This window comes from Felis catus, chromosome D2 (genome assembly GCF_018350175.1).
Source record: "Felis catus isolate Fca126 chromosome D2, F.catus_Fca126_mat1.0, whole genome shotgun sequence".
Lineage (NCBI taxonomy): Eukaryota > Metazoa > Chordata > Mammalia > Carnivora > Felidae > Felis > Felis catus.
Genome location: NC_058378.1, coordinates 77104942 through 77119758, shown reverse-complemented (window position 1 = coordinate 77119758; position 14817 = coordinate 77104942). Strand labels below are relative to the sequence as shown.

General features: G+C 46.8%; 1 long non-coding RNA gene across 1 annotated transcript in view; it reads left to right on the top strand.

Annotated features, from left to right (window-relative positions):
- The window catches only part of LOC123380937, a 266481-nt gene extending 251728 nt beyond the window's left edge, over nt 1–14753 (top strand). Inside the window, exon 4 of the long non-coding RNA XR_006587380.1 lies at nt 12695–14753. This is a non-coding gene — a long non-coding RNA (uncharacterized LOC123380937). The remainder of the gene's footprint in view (nt 1–12694) is intronic.
- Nucleotides 14754–14817: the final 64 nt, after the last annotated feature.

Genomic DNA, 14817 nt, shown 5'->3' with positions numbered 1-14817 from the left:
TTCTTCGGGGCACTTCACTTTATGGTCTCTGCGTCTTGTCACTTCTCAGGTTATCTGGGAACTTTTAAAGCAAATGTGTAGACTGGTTAGTTTCTCTTAATCATCCTTTCATCCTTAGCCTGGATTGTACTGTCCTGGTAGATAAAGAGGTTATCATCATGTTATGCTCACATCTAACATCATGTTATGCTCACATCTAACGTCTACTAAGTTAAAAATAAAATAAAATAAAAAATTCCACATCTGAAGAGTATCCCAATTTAATGTATCGAGGCCAGGCTTAATCTGAGAATTTTAGGATTAAGAACAGGTTAGAGACCTTCAGAAATGCTTTTTCTTCTTGAGCCTCTGACTCATGTTTCTGGGATATTTCCATAATATCCTTAACTGGCACACTAGCCTCTGTCCTAGAGGTCAAGAAGAAAACCAATGACTAATTATTATCTTTACAAGCCTTTATAGCAAAAAGTCTTGGGCTTGGGGGTCCCTCACCATAGAGGGAGGGGCAGATCTGGGGCTCTCGCTGCATGCTATGAAATTCCCACTGTTTCCTAAATATTATTTGTACTCAGTTTTATTTAAAAGACAAATATTTCACATTTGTAGCAGATAAGGAAACGGGAACCTAAAAATTTAAAAATAACCTCTTGCCAGCTGCCCAAGATTCAATGGTTCACCAGACTTTCGGGGGTGAAAAGGGTTGCCTACCACGGTGGGGGGTCTGAAGGTGTCTGATGAACCTGCTATGGTTTCTGTCCCAGGACGGTGCCATTTTGAGGGTATCCTACCACATGACCCACTTGCTTTCTGGGAAACTAATGATGCCATATGATGAGGAAGCAGGCATTGCAGGATGGCCAGGAGCTTTCACACCAAGAACTTGAGCGAGGCTGCCTTGCTAAGGGCCCTTTCAACCTCTGGGTTTGCTCCCCTCTGATCCAATCTCTGAACCACAGCTCCTGTGCTTTTGAAAAAGCACAACCTTGACCTTATCACTCCCCTGATGAGAACTCAGAAGTCACCTTGTACTGCACAATAACAGCACTCCAGTGGTAGTGCCTACTGCCTTCAGGAGGAAACCCTAAGTTGTGTGCATGCCTCATGAGACCCTGGTGGTCTGGCCCCCTCGGCTTTCCAGCCTCTTCTTGGCCTGGCCCCCTCCAACAGGGGGGCTGGGGATGGGGAATGCACCTTGTGTTCTCCTCTCTTGTGGCTCCACTGGCCCAATGCCTGCCCCGCTCCCCCCGCCTCCCTCTCCCCACCCTCCCGCCCATCTTGAAGCTCAGATACTAGCTCTCCAGGGGATCTCCCCTCCCTAAAACTTGAACCAGAGTGCCTCACCCAGCTCTCTCTCTGGACTGACAGCTACTGTACAGAACCATCTTCAGTGCCGCCTCCCTGGGGCCCTGGAGTGGGCCTGGCATGTGGTAGATGCCCAGGAAACATTTGTTGAACGAATCTGAACATAGTTTACGATCTTTTCACAGGTAGGGCCGGGAGACAGAGCAAAAACAGTTGAGAGCTGTTTCGTTTCCTTTTAAAAGAGTTGTTTCTGAAAGTGTTATCATTTAAGATCTGTGTGTGTGTGTGTGTGTGTGTGTGTGTGTGTGTGCGCGCGTGTTTAACATCCTTCAATGTCTGCCACTTTAAAAAGGGTCTCTCTTGATCTGTGAATCAAGATCTCAAGATGGAACGTCAGAGAATAAAAAGCCCTGGGACAGTTCATTCGAATTTGACGTGGTGGAAATGACTGAATGGACTTCTCACCTGTTTATAAATAGTGATGAAGTACTTTCTTCTAGTTTCTTTATTTTTTTCTTTCTCTTAGAACATCTTGGCTGAGGGAAGTGGAGGAGAACTTGGAAAACGGTCCCTTGAAACAGTCATTAACTGAGAAATGGTGTCAAAGGAAAATATCTGCCTTATAGAAGTACGGTGTAGTTATCACCCATATGGGATGCATTTTACTTGAGTCAAAAAGTTTCTGAAGAAAAGAATCCCATAAATATACAAACTGCTTCATTTTGTTATCCAACTCAACTCACAAGTGCCACAGGGAATTTAATATAAGCAGCACTGGCTTTTGAAGACCACACCTACATTTTTATTACTGTTGGCATATTTACTGAAACATGTAGCGTAGATGATTGATTGATTTCCATGCTGTTTTGCTGAGCTCAGGTTTAAGTCTTGGTTTCTGTTCAAAGCTGAGTTTTGTCTTTGGGACTTTATTTGAAAGATATTTTACCGTATAGGAATAGATCCATTTTGACTTTCATTTCTGTAAGTAGCAGAACTGCTCTCGGAACCTCCCTTTTATGGCTAAGGTGTTAAAATTCAATAGTGCTAGTGAGAGGATCTTCTGAGAGTCTCTGAAGTGCCTCCCAGTTGTCTTTCCCTCGCTGGCTTAGAGCCCCAGGGCAGGACCACCTGGGTCAGGGTCGTGAACTCACAGGACTCTTTGATACGGTAATGGCCATATGACCTGCTACTTACCCAAACATAAAAATAGATCTTGCAGGAGCTTAGTCTGGGTTCAGAATCCTAGGCTTGCATGAAATTCACATGTGGCTCACACTTTTCTGCTCTTTCTTTGCCAATGCTGGAGCACAATGCAGTTAAAGAGAAGATAAGCCCCTGGCCAGTTGAATGGAAAACTTGTAATAAAATGAATATCTCACCACTAAACCTAGATCTCTTTTCACCAACTCTGAGCCACCTCTGACATGACCAGAGGTCCCTGGGGGAAATGTGCTGGACCTGCATCAAGTGGAGAAACTATTCCAGCAAAGTTAGATTGTGAGAATTCTTCTTATTGAAAGGAGCTCTTTGTGGAAAGGAGGGAGGGAAGGAGGGGGGGGCGGGCTTGGAGCTCAGCCCAATAACTCCCCTGCTCTTCTTGCAAAACAATCCACCCAGGCTCCAGGATCCGGAGACCACAGTGATCCCAATTCCTCTCCTTGTGGACTCTCAGGAGGGTCCAGGTTTGTCTTACCTGTTGGTCTGATCTGTCCGGTCTTCAAGCTGTTGTGAGCCTGGGAATTTTTAGGCAAAAGCTACCACTAGGCCCTCTTAGACCTTGAGGGAGGGAATGGCCAAAACAAATGTCCTCAGGAGGCTTCCCCAGAGAAGACCATCTCACTCAGACGATAGGTTCAGGAACAGAAGCCCCTCAGACGAAAATCTTCCGTGTTCAACACTGCCCGTGGAGGCGTCGAGGGGAAGCACTGTGATGGAGACTGATATGCGTCGACACTTGTCTTCCAAAGTGTCCAACACTCCATTTTCCTCCTGATGTGGTAGTTAATCGCTGCTTCCTTGTGTTGAGCACTAAATGAAATAGTTGATGTGCCTCTAGGAGCCATGTTCGGAAATACATCCTAAATATGAGAGGTGTCCGTTCTGTGAACCCCACGATAAAAAGGGAGGGAGGGATGGGAAGAGAGAAGCAACGCAGAGAAAGCCAGATGGATGCTTCTCTCCCAGTTCACATTGACTCAGGCACTTGTTCACGGAGGGAGAGTAACCCTACTCTTCCTTGTCTCCCATAATCCACTCTGCTTCACTCCCGTGCCCTGCACGTCTCACCAACAATTGAATGTTTCGGTCTGCTTCAATTACTCCCGTACTGCCCATGCCTACACTATTTTCTGTAAACATTTGTGACGCGAACTAAAATATTCAGGAGGAGATTACATGAGAAATGAAAATGATGAGAGTAATTGTTCTGAATGGCGTTACATGGGTGAAATCGATTTAGTAGCTGAGGGAGTAAATTCATCAGCTGAACTTGACTAAGGAGAGCTTCCTGGAGGGCGTGGAATTTGAACTAGCCTCTGACGGTAGGACTGAAGATGGGGCCTGAAGGATACAAAGACTGAACAAGCAGAGACAGGAAATTATAAGGAGCGGTCCTAGAATTCTGGGTAGACCAGTTAACTAAGAAAGCTAGTAAAGCAAAAGTAGAAAAAGTACACAATTAACCAAAAAGTTGGACTAAATTGCAGTGAAATCATAAATTTCCAAACTTTTTGGTCTGTTTCTTTGATAATTCTGCTTTTTTTCCCCTCCCCTCCCCTCTCTGACTTCTCAGTTACGTGTTAGGCTTCCCTTTACAGTATTTTCCATGGGTTAGAAATCTATTGGTTGAATGTTCCTAGGTAGGCACTAAGGAGGGGTGTAGGTAGTATAATTCCTAAAATGGGGGGGGGGGCGGTGGTTCTCGGTGACTGAGGTGAACTGAGTCCACCATCTGAAGGAGATGTGATGCAAATGGGTGAAAAAAATGTGCTTCAAAATATACGGAGCAAAGCCAAAGTGCATTTGATATGATTTCATGTGACTTCTCTATGTATGTTTTCAAAGGAATATTGGGGCGCCTGGGTGGCGCAGTCGGTTAAGCGTCCGACTTCAGCCAGGTCACGATCTCGCGGCCCGTGAGTTCGAGCCCCGCGTCGGGCTCTGGGCTGATGGCTCAGAGCCTGGAGCCTGTTTCCGATTCTGTGTCTCCCTCTCTCTCTGCCCCTCCCCCGTTCATGCTCTATCTCTCTCTGTCCCAAAAATAAATAAATGTTGAAAAAAAAAATAAAAAAACAAAAACAAAAACAAAGGAATATTTAGGAGGAAAAAATACACTGCTTTTGAAAAATAGAACTCTCCTGAATGAGGGCTGCCAATGTGGACCGATGGGATAATTCATATCATGAAGATGGCTCAGTTACCAAAAAAAGTGTTAACCGGTGGAGAATGCAGTCAAGTTCAGAACGTTTCTCAGGGTTCTAATGATAGAGCGAATACAATAATCAGCAGCACATTTCCTGCATTACTATGCAAATCGCACTACCACGAAATTAATAGCTGTCATGTGTTGTGTTTCCTGGTTTCTCTTATCCCTTTCATTTTGGTATCGGAGATTAAGAAAAAAGGCATACTTCTATTATCAGTCAACTTTTGACGACATGTATTTTCACTCTTCTTGGCCAACCTCTGGTTCACTGACACAGACTTAATGGAAAGAAATGATAGTACTATTAAAAAATAATTATGGGCTTAAAATAGCAGCACATTCTTAACCACCATGGTTATAATGGAGATGGGTTATGATTAGAACCTTGAGAGTAACTGTGAATTATCTTCCTTCTGCTGTTTGGGGGGGCAGGGGGGAGGGGTACACATTGATTCTGACCTGATCGTTTTCCTTTCTGAAATTATTTTTTTGGCTGGAGACAGCATTTAAAGATAACTTTGCCGTGGCGTGCTCTAAGAAGCCCGCTGAATAGCTTATCAGTGATTCCCAAGGTGTGTGGGAGGGTGAGCTGCACATCAGAATTAGCAGGGGGACTGGTTCGATGTAAGGTCCCCAGGAGATTCTGATATAGCTTAAGGGGACCGTTCACATCGCTTCTTGCCAGTGTGAACAAGTTCCATTGGGTTCCATGATATTCTTTGGGTATCTTGGGGATATAGAAGAGTTGAGAGCTGCCAGCTTGAATGGATTTTACAGCTAAAAGAACTAGGCCACTGTTATTTAGCATTCATGTCTTATAAGATTAGTGGCCGGTTATTGAATATTGAGTACCTGCCAGGTACTTTGCTAGGCGCGTACATCCAGCGTCTAGTCTAAATAGTGTTCTCCCCATATGGATGAGGAAGTGGAAATTTGGCAAAGTGTGTTGTCCAAGATTCCAGCTAAGTGCACTTTGGTGGTTTGCATCCTAGCTTTTCTGGAGCCAAAGCTAAACCAAGGTCACTGTCAAGTCCAGCAACTGGGTCATGGCCCTATAATGGGCATCTGGTTTAACGTGTCACTATCTCTTTCTGCGTCCGGGTAGCAGCACCCTGACTCTCCTTTTGGGGATTCTGCCTCCCTTGCTCTTGGTTTCTGTGGCCCGTTCTCACCCACCAACTCCAGGGGTGAGCACCTTTCCTGGCTAACACCATCTCACAGTAGAACAGTATACCTCGCTTCTGGCCCACGACCTCTCCTTCACTGTTTCTTGTTCATTAAAAAGTGTGCGCTGCTTAAACTGATGTGTACCTGCTATACCTACCCGACGGTTTGATGCATCCTTAGAGCATAGAGACAATACTGCAATCTGGGCTTACAAAACTATAAAGACGCTTCGAACAAGCCCATAGCTCAGATTCTATCATTCATATAATGGGACAGTCAGTGTATTCTCAGTTTACTTTCTAAGGCAATTTTGAGAATAACCTTACATACAAGATATGAAAAAGTACGTTAAAACACTCTCCAGGGTAGTCATTCTGTGTTATTCTTTGCAGCATGGGTTGGGGGAGGCGGTTCTAATGGGGCTGAGTGATGAGGACCTCTTTAATCTAAAACCATTCTAGGCAGGGGGTGGTCTAAAGTCTCCTGGGGAGGGGGTGGGGGGTGGGTGGGGTGGGGACCTAGTGCAGGGCAGGAGGTCTCCGTCCTTCCCCACCACAGACAGCATGGAGGACAATCACAACCTGTGGCGAAGCCCAGATTCCTAACACCTCCACGCTCCAAGTTTTCTAGAATGTGAAGCCTTCCGTGGCTATGTTGCCAAAAGCAGGAATGGGGTATCAGCATCAGTGGCTCCTCTGGCCTGAGGTCTGGCTTGGACAGGAGCAGGTGGAGAGTGACAGAATCTTCTGCCCTCCCCCCCAACACACTCCATGTCTCCACTCCTCTCTCCCTTACAGATGGATGTGCAAATGGGTACAAGTGGGTCATTAGCAACTAACCGGAAATCTGCCATAGTTTTTTTAAAAGTCTTTAACAACACAACTATTGAAACATAAACTTAAGCAAAAATTACCTGCCATGTAGTTCACACATGAATTTGACCCACCAGTGGGTTGTGACCCTGCAGATGAGGATCGCCCGTGTGTGGGGGGGTGTGGGAAGATAGAGATATGCAGCAGGAGAGATGGGGCTACCATGGGTAAAATCATCTGGGAACCTGCTCCTTGCAAAGATCACAGGTGTCCCTGGAATTTCAGAGTGAGCCTCCATTTGTTCGTCTATGAAATGGGCGTAGTATTAGGACTGGAGACTGTATGAAAGCACCTAGCCTGCAGACGCTCAATGAACGGAAGCAAATCTTCCTCTATAGGATGCAACAGTGGAGCGCTTTTCCGGCTCTTAGAGACTCAGAAAGCATTATCGACCAGCAGGTTTTCTGCTATGCGTCCTGCTGGGGTGTCAGAAGAAAAGTGGAAACAAACCCGGCATATGAGGCACGCTCTCCTGGAAGCTCCCCACTGATAGGGAAAAGAGACACAAACCTGAGGAATTCCACTATGGCTAAGTGTGGACAAGACCTACATAGAAAGGCAGAGAAAGTTCCATGGTGTGGGATTTGCAGGGGAGGGGAACAGGTAGGTGATGGTGTTGAGCCAAAATGGATACTGTTGTGATACTTAGCAGCTCCCTTCCCCCCCACCCAGAAATTTCTGCCACTCTACCTTAACACATCTAGGATGGTGCAGGAAAAAAAAACCAATTTTTTTTTTTTTAGCAGGTTTGGCTCCTGGGAACACAAAGCCATTTCTCGGTGCCTTCCCAGGGAGCAAGAGAAATTAATAAGGGTGTGCCTGCACTGATTACCAAGAAGTTGAGACATGAGCCTCTATCAAATGCATATGTTCCCTGGCTAGGGATAATTCCAGTTCAGCCTTTCTTGCACAAACAAACACTACCAGGCATCAGCGTCATATACGGGCACGCAAGAGTGCCGGGTTCCTTTCTTCCTTGAAGAACTGTTGCCCTTAAAGAAGAGAAGTAGATGCTTTCCTTCCTTATGGCGGGAACAAGGAAGTCAGTGACTAATGGCCTCTGTGCCCAGGTGCTGCCTGCCCTTTGGAGGGCAGCGTTATCTCGCCTCCTTCGTCTGGCAGGGCTGGGCCTCGACCTGGGAGCCCGAGAGCTGGCGGGGAGCACCAGCTTGTCGGGTGGCTGCTGAACGCGCAGGCCAGCCAGCCCTTTGTCTTTCCTGAAGCTGCACCGAGCAGCCTGGTTGGCTAGAGAAGATTTGGCTGCATCCAGGCCCCACGTGGAGGAAAAGGCTGGAACAATGGCTCAGTTGAAGCGATGATCCACGGTGTGGTTGCCAGCGTCTGGTCCAGGGGTAACGACAGTTGGTGTGAGTCTTTCGCTCAGGAGCCCTGTAATTAATGCGCCAACACGAACAGAATTGGACCTGGGCAGCCTTTCTCCTAAAACTGGGTCAGGGCAGGGCAGCCCCAAATGGAGACAGGCCTTGTTAAAACACTGGGACAAATAAAAGCCCAAGCCGGTAACAGCCCCACAAGCTTCTCACTCAACCATTAAGGAAAAGGGACTTGCATTGTTTGAGTGCCAGCAGGTTGCCTGGCTCTACACGGGACTTTCAGTGAGTTGCCTGATCCAGGCTCCTAACGATGTAGAAAGTGGGTATTATTATTTCCATTATGTAGGTGAAGCAAACGCTCAGAGGTTAAGAAAGTTGCCTGGGGCGGTTGCATTAACAAGCCCGGTAGAAGAGCCTGGTCCCCACTCAGACGCGCCAGACTAACGCCATTTTCATATGCTCTTTTCTAGAATAATCCTCTGTGAGCTCAGAGACCGGGTTCGTTGTTTTCATTGTTGTTCCCTCTGTGCTTAGCCCAGCATCCGTTCTCCTTAGGTATTTGCTGATGATCAAAGACCTGCTCGTAGCCATGACCTTAGGCCAAGCGTAGCAGAGAAGGAGCCCGGGACCCTCCCATGCAGATGCTACAATCCAGTAGCTGAGATGTCCGCATTTACTGATCTCCTGATATGGGAAAGTGCCATGTTGGGAGCCACAGTGGGAGACAGATGGGGCATCTGTGGGGCACCGGACTAGGAGGCACCCCTCACAGCAGAAGGGTGTAGAGTAAAGGTAGAAGGAGGGTCCTACCTGAAGGTCTCCATCACCACACTCTGTGAAAGCCAGATCAGTGCTCCATTTGTCCCTTTCTTCTGTGTCAGCTCTTGGTAAGATATCATTTGAAGAGTAGACGCTGTGGCCTAAAATATAATCAGTCTTCTCGGTTTAGGGGATGCGGAAGCGGAGGACCAGGTGATTTGCCGGGACCCGCCCAAGACCACCCAGCGGTTAGTGGCAGATCCAGAATCACACCCCGCATCACGGGGGACAAGTCTGGGCTTTCCCGCATTCCACCCTTCCCTTCTAAGCACCAGACTGCGAGGCCCCCTCTTGGTGAGGTATGGCTGCAGAAACACCCAAGCATCCTTCTCATGAGAAAAACTCAAGCTGTCTTTCCTAACGGTAACCACTAATCTATCTGCTGAGGACTTATTGTATGCCAGGATTGTTCTAGGTGCCTTCCAAGCTTTGTCTCATTTAATCCAGGCAGAAGTTCTACAGGAGAAGCACTGTTATCATTGTCTTGCAAATGAGGAAGACTGATCCTCAGTGACTCCTTGAGAGCCCGGCTGAAGAAACCCGGGATCTCACCAAAAGCTGCTTCTCCCTTAAGACTGCACTGAACACGGTAATAATCAAGCCATGTTTTCTGCACACTTTGCCTTTTTCTTTCCTGGTTATTATGTGTGTGTGTGTATATATATATATATATATATATATATATATATATATATTTAATCTAGTGAGGCATGCTTGAAAGAGCATAGGCCAAGAGATCCTGTTTATTATTCAGCCAACAGTTTCAGTGCTGACTTTCATATGAACCTTATCAGTGTCAAACCAGAGTTTACTAACACTTTGCTAACTTATAAACAGGCTCCCACACGCTCACTTTCATGCTTATACAAAGAAACACATGTAAACATTTCAAAACATTTCTGGTGGGCAATTAATTTTTTTTTCCCTTTGGGAAAATATCCAATTGATGATGATAATGAGGCAATGCATATTTTGGAGATAAATAATATCAAAATGGGTAGCTTTGGTCTCTTTCAGGGGATTTGGGATGCGTAGAAATTGTCATTAAACATCTGTATCCTTAGAGATCCACTTTTCGGCATGCTCTGAGGCATGCGCTCAGGAATTCGAGACGGAAGACGGGGACCGGTCATGAAATTTTTTGGTTTATTTGGAAACCGTGTGCCTTCTGGAAAACTGAGAACTTTTGGCAAGGGGCGTTCTTTGTTTTTTCTAAGCCCAGTGCTGTACTTCCAGATTTCTTCCTTGTTTTTTCTGTTCTCTTTCTCTCTCTTCTCTGCGTGGGAAAGGTAGATTGAGAGGCTGGTTGGGGGAAAGGAGGAGCATGTTTTTCATGGTTTATGACCCCAGTGCTTTCAAAGGGAGAAACAGTCCTATCTGGGCATCCTCTCTGGGCCTGCTGCCTTTGAAAGATGTCTCTTTCCAGGAGGAAGCCCTGGGTCATAATGGCTTGCTTCTCTCTCGCAACATTAAGATAGCTCCAACTCTCCAGTTGAACATTTTTGCCTAAGTGCTTCAAGAAAGACACCAACAAATTCAAATCCGTGACCCACAGACTCAGACGTTGTGTGTCAATCATCGGTTTTGACAACCGTTCACCCTCGGTTCAGATGGGGCACTGGAAGGGTCTTTTTTTTTTTTTTTTTTTTTCAACGTTTATTTATTTTTGGGACAGAGAGAGACAGAGCATGAACGGGGGAGGGGCAGAGAGAGAGGGAGACACAGAATCGGAAACAAGCTCCAGGCTCCGAGCCATCAGCCCAGAGCCCGACGCGGGGCTCGAACTCCCGGACCGCGAGATCGTGACCTGGCTGAAGTCGGACGCTTAACCGACTGCGCCACCCAGGCGCCCCTGGAAGGGTCTTTAAGACATTCGCTACCTCTCCTTTTTTTCCTGGAACATAGTAGGGTTGCACTTCCCCACCCCCTTTTAAGTCAAGCATGACCTTGTGGCTTGATTTGGCCAACGAAATGTCAGTGGCAGAGCCAGGAGCCAGAGGGCAATTTGCCACGTTCTCTTTCCCTCCGTGGTAGCAACCAACAGTATTTCAGTGAAGACTCCATCAGTCGGAGATGCCTGGTCATCTGTGGTGGCACATCCTCTGTGGAATAAGTACTCAGTGGGTGGGGAACTAGGCCCAGATGTCCACCCGTGGGGAATTTCTTGGCCAGATGAGGGTTGCCTCCTGAGGTTCCTTTCTATTCTAAATTCCCAATCACTGTGAAACTCCAAGTTGCAAGTTAACTTTAGGGTCTCCATAGTATTTTTTCTGACTTATACTCAACGATTCTGGTGCGGATTTGATTACCGCCTCTTCTTAGCTATTCTTAGCCAATTAGTAACCTTAATGAGCCCAACAGTAACCTTTCCAAACCTTGCCCAAATCATTTCATCTTCCCGAACCCCAGCTCCGAAAGTCCAAACGTGCGGTAGCAACAAGGTCTGCCTGTCCTACGGCGCTTTTGAGGAATCTCAAAGCCAAAGCAAGATGGCACAGTGGAGGGCCAGTCCAGCCCTCTACAGGTGGAAAGCGGTATCATCATCCCATGCTACAAAGGTGCAGTCCACCAACTCCTGTTTGCTGGGATGGGCGGTCCAAGGGCTGGTGTATGTGGTACACACATCCTCGTTGGGTCCGGGGCTCTGCTTCCTCACGGGATGAAATAGACTCTTTCTGCACCCAAGAACTGGAGCCCCCCGTCTCCTCTGACCAGTGCTGTCTGTAGTTGGGCTCTTTTTACTAATTACAGGTGATGCACCTTGGCTCAACCATTTGCAAAGTACCCAATGACATCTGAAGGAACATTGTAAGGCCAGAAGGGTCACACAGAAGGTCCTAAGAGAGCATTGGTCCTTTTTCTATCTCAGAGCGTTCACGATCCCCTTCAGTCATTGGTGCCAGTGTGTCCTGTCTGTGAAGGGTCCAACCCCAGGAATCTGTCACTTTGGCCATTTCCTAGTCAGTGAGAGCAAAGCATTTACCAACTTCTGAATACCTGTCTTTCCTGGGGCGCCTGGGTGGCTCAGTCGGTTGATCGTCCGAAGTGGGCTCAGGTCGTGACCTCACGGTTCGCGAGTTCGAGCCCCGCATTGGGCTCTGTGGAGTCTGGAGCCTGCTTCGGATTCTGTGTCTCCCCCTCTCTCTGCCCCTCCCCTGCTCGCACTCTGCCTCTATCTCTCTCAAATATAAATAGACATTAAAAATAAATAAATAAATTTGAATACCTGTCTTTCTCAGTAGATAGAGTCCTTTTCTTGGTTATATTCTCACTAATTTTTATTGTCAGTCTTTTGCTGTGGAGTAGATCCTGAGCTTGACCCTAAGTAAATTTATTTTATTTTATTTTTTTAAATTTACATCCAAGTTAATTAGCATATAGTGCAATAATGATTTCAGGAGTAGATTCCAGTGATTCATCCCCTCCATATAACACCCAGTGCTCATCCCAGCAAGTGTCCTCCTTAATGCCCCTTGCCCATTTAGCCCATCCCCCCCACCCACAACCCCTCCAGCAGCCCTCAGTCTGTTCTTTATATTTAAGAGTCTCTTACCCTAAGTAAATTTTTAACCCTACGTAAATTTTGGATGTTTCAAGACCCACTCCCGCCCCGCATTGCCTTTTCATTTTGACCTGTCTTTTCAAGGTAACATTGTTTCTGTTTTCATACACTGGGCATCACACAGAGATTCCGAATAACTCAATTCTTCAATTCCTTCTCTCCCCTCTTTTTCTCCCTCCCTCCCTCCCTCCCTCCCTCGCTTCCTGTCTTGTAGTGTTCTGACCAGCTCTTCCTGCTGACCCTGGCTCCTTTGGGGAAGCCATCTACTGGACATCTTCCAAAGCAGTCCCTGAGAAAGTGATGGTGGTAACCTCCATAGACTCTGGCTTGGAACCAGCCCCCCTCGAACAGGTTGCCTCCCCATTTGGGAGTGTGGTTACAGAGCTCAGCAGGCATGTCGGGCCAAAACGGATTCATCCATAAGCGTGGCCACAGCGCACAGAGAAAAGCTCTTTCCCTGCCCTGGACCCCCGGCCCCAGCCAAACAGCTTCAGCTTATCTCGGAGAAGATTAGAGGGCCTTTGGCTCATCGCTGGCTTTCTTTCGATGCCAAAAGGCCTGGCCGATCAAAGTTGACATGACTTCACATAGCTAGTGGCTTATCTCCGGTCTGTCCTGAGACTGCTGACCTCTCAATTAAGGTTTTAACAGCTTCTCTTTGGGGAGGAAAGGCTCGTGGTATGGAGGACAGTTTACAATGCTGGACTGCCGGTCCTGACCCCATGGGCCGGGCAGCTTGTCGTGACTGCTTACCATGCAATTAGGCGATGTTTTTCAGTTCCCTTATAAAGAGAAAAAATGTTATTTTTACTGAAAATATCTCCAAGTGTCCGAAAGCATTCTATTTTTCACGTCTAATGAGGTGACAGTGGAATTTGGTAGATGACTAGGACTTTATCAAGCTTCAATGCTAACACGCCTCTCAAGTCCAGAGCCTCACGGCACATCGAAGGAGACATTGGTTATCCGAAGCATTGGATGATTGATGCATTTCGGTGGATTCCTCTGCTTTCTCATGGACACCAGCCCCTCAGCCCCTGTATAGTTTCAGCCTCATTGGAGTTTTGTTGGAAATACGGCCTGCTAGTTTGAAAGGCTTAAGTTGATTCGATTGAAATCGAAAGCCGGAGAAAAATATTTTGTGCCTTGGTACCGAAAATTTTCCTGAAAGATGTAAACTTGTCAGGTGAATGTTGTAAACTGGTGAGTTATGGGGAAAATAAAGATACAGATTTTTTTTTTTTTTACTAGCAGATAAATTCCTTTTATTGGATGTTTGTGCCAGTCATCCTGGAAGATACCAGAGACTCCTGTAACGTGTCTCTCTGCTTAAGAAGCTAACACAGTAGTTAGGAAGCTAGACTATTGCAACAGACCAGGGTCCAGGCTCTGGGGCAGACAGACCTGGGCGGGAATGTCAGCTTTGCTCTTTGTGATTTCCACCCCCCTCCCCAACCTCTCCGAAAGAGTCCCTGTTTCTTTGTCTGGAAAATTGGAAGAAGCATCCTCAGTGCTCCTCAGGGTTATGACCGGTATCAAATGCTGTCCGGTGCGTGGCACATGCTGAATGTTGTATGCATAGCTAGTTGTTTCATTGGGATTTTGTAATCTCTGCAAAGTTTGTTGTGAGATTGGGGGTAGGATGTACTGAAAGGCGAGGAAGCAGGAAGCCCTTGTTGGAGCAGAAGCAGACAGGAGTGCAAGCTGAGCATTGAGGGGACAGCTGGTAAACCCTCAGGAGCCCCTTGTTGGCCAGCTGATTTTACGTGTGCCTTCTCTCCCCGTCTTTCGTATACCTTGTCCGCCAACCGCAACCGGCTTGCTGAGAATTCCTGAGAAAGCCACAAAGTTAGTTTTCCGTATCTGTTACAGAGGAGGGTCAGTTGTCATTTCCATCATAAAATCCATGCTTCATGGATCTAAAGCTTGGAATTTAGAATGATATGGGGCTTAAACTCTGCTTAACACTTTTGATTTAGAACCTCAGAGAACGAGCATTCTTAGCCCACATGGCTGATAATACCACCGCAGGCTCTTTGAAAGTGAACTCTGTATCTGGCTTTGCACGGCTTTTTCAACACACATTCTTTAAACAAAGAGCCATAAAAAACCAACACTTTTAAAAGGCACATAATCGGCCCCATTTGCGTTCTTGGGGGAAGAGTGACTGGAGACTTGAGAGGTTCCATTTTCATGCCTTTTAATCCTGACTTTCTGAAATGACTACCTTAGAGGGGCGCCTGGGTGGCGCAGTCGGTTAAGCGTCCGACTTCAGCCAGGTCACGATCTCGCGGTCCGTGAGTTCGAGGCCCGCGTCGGGCTCTGGGCTGATGGCTC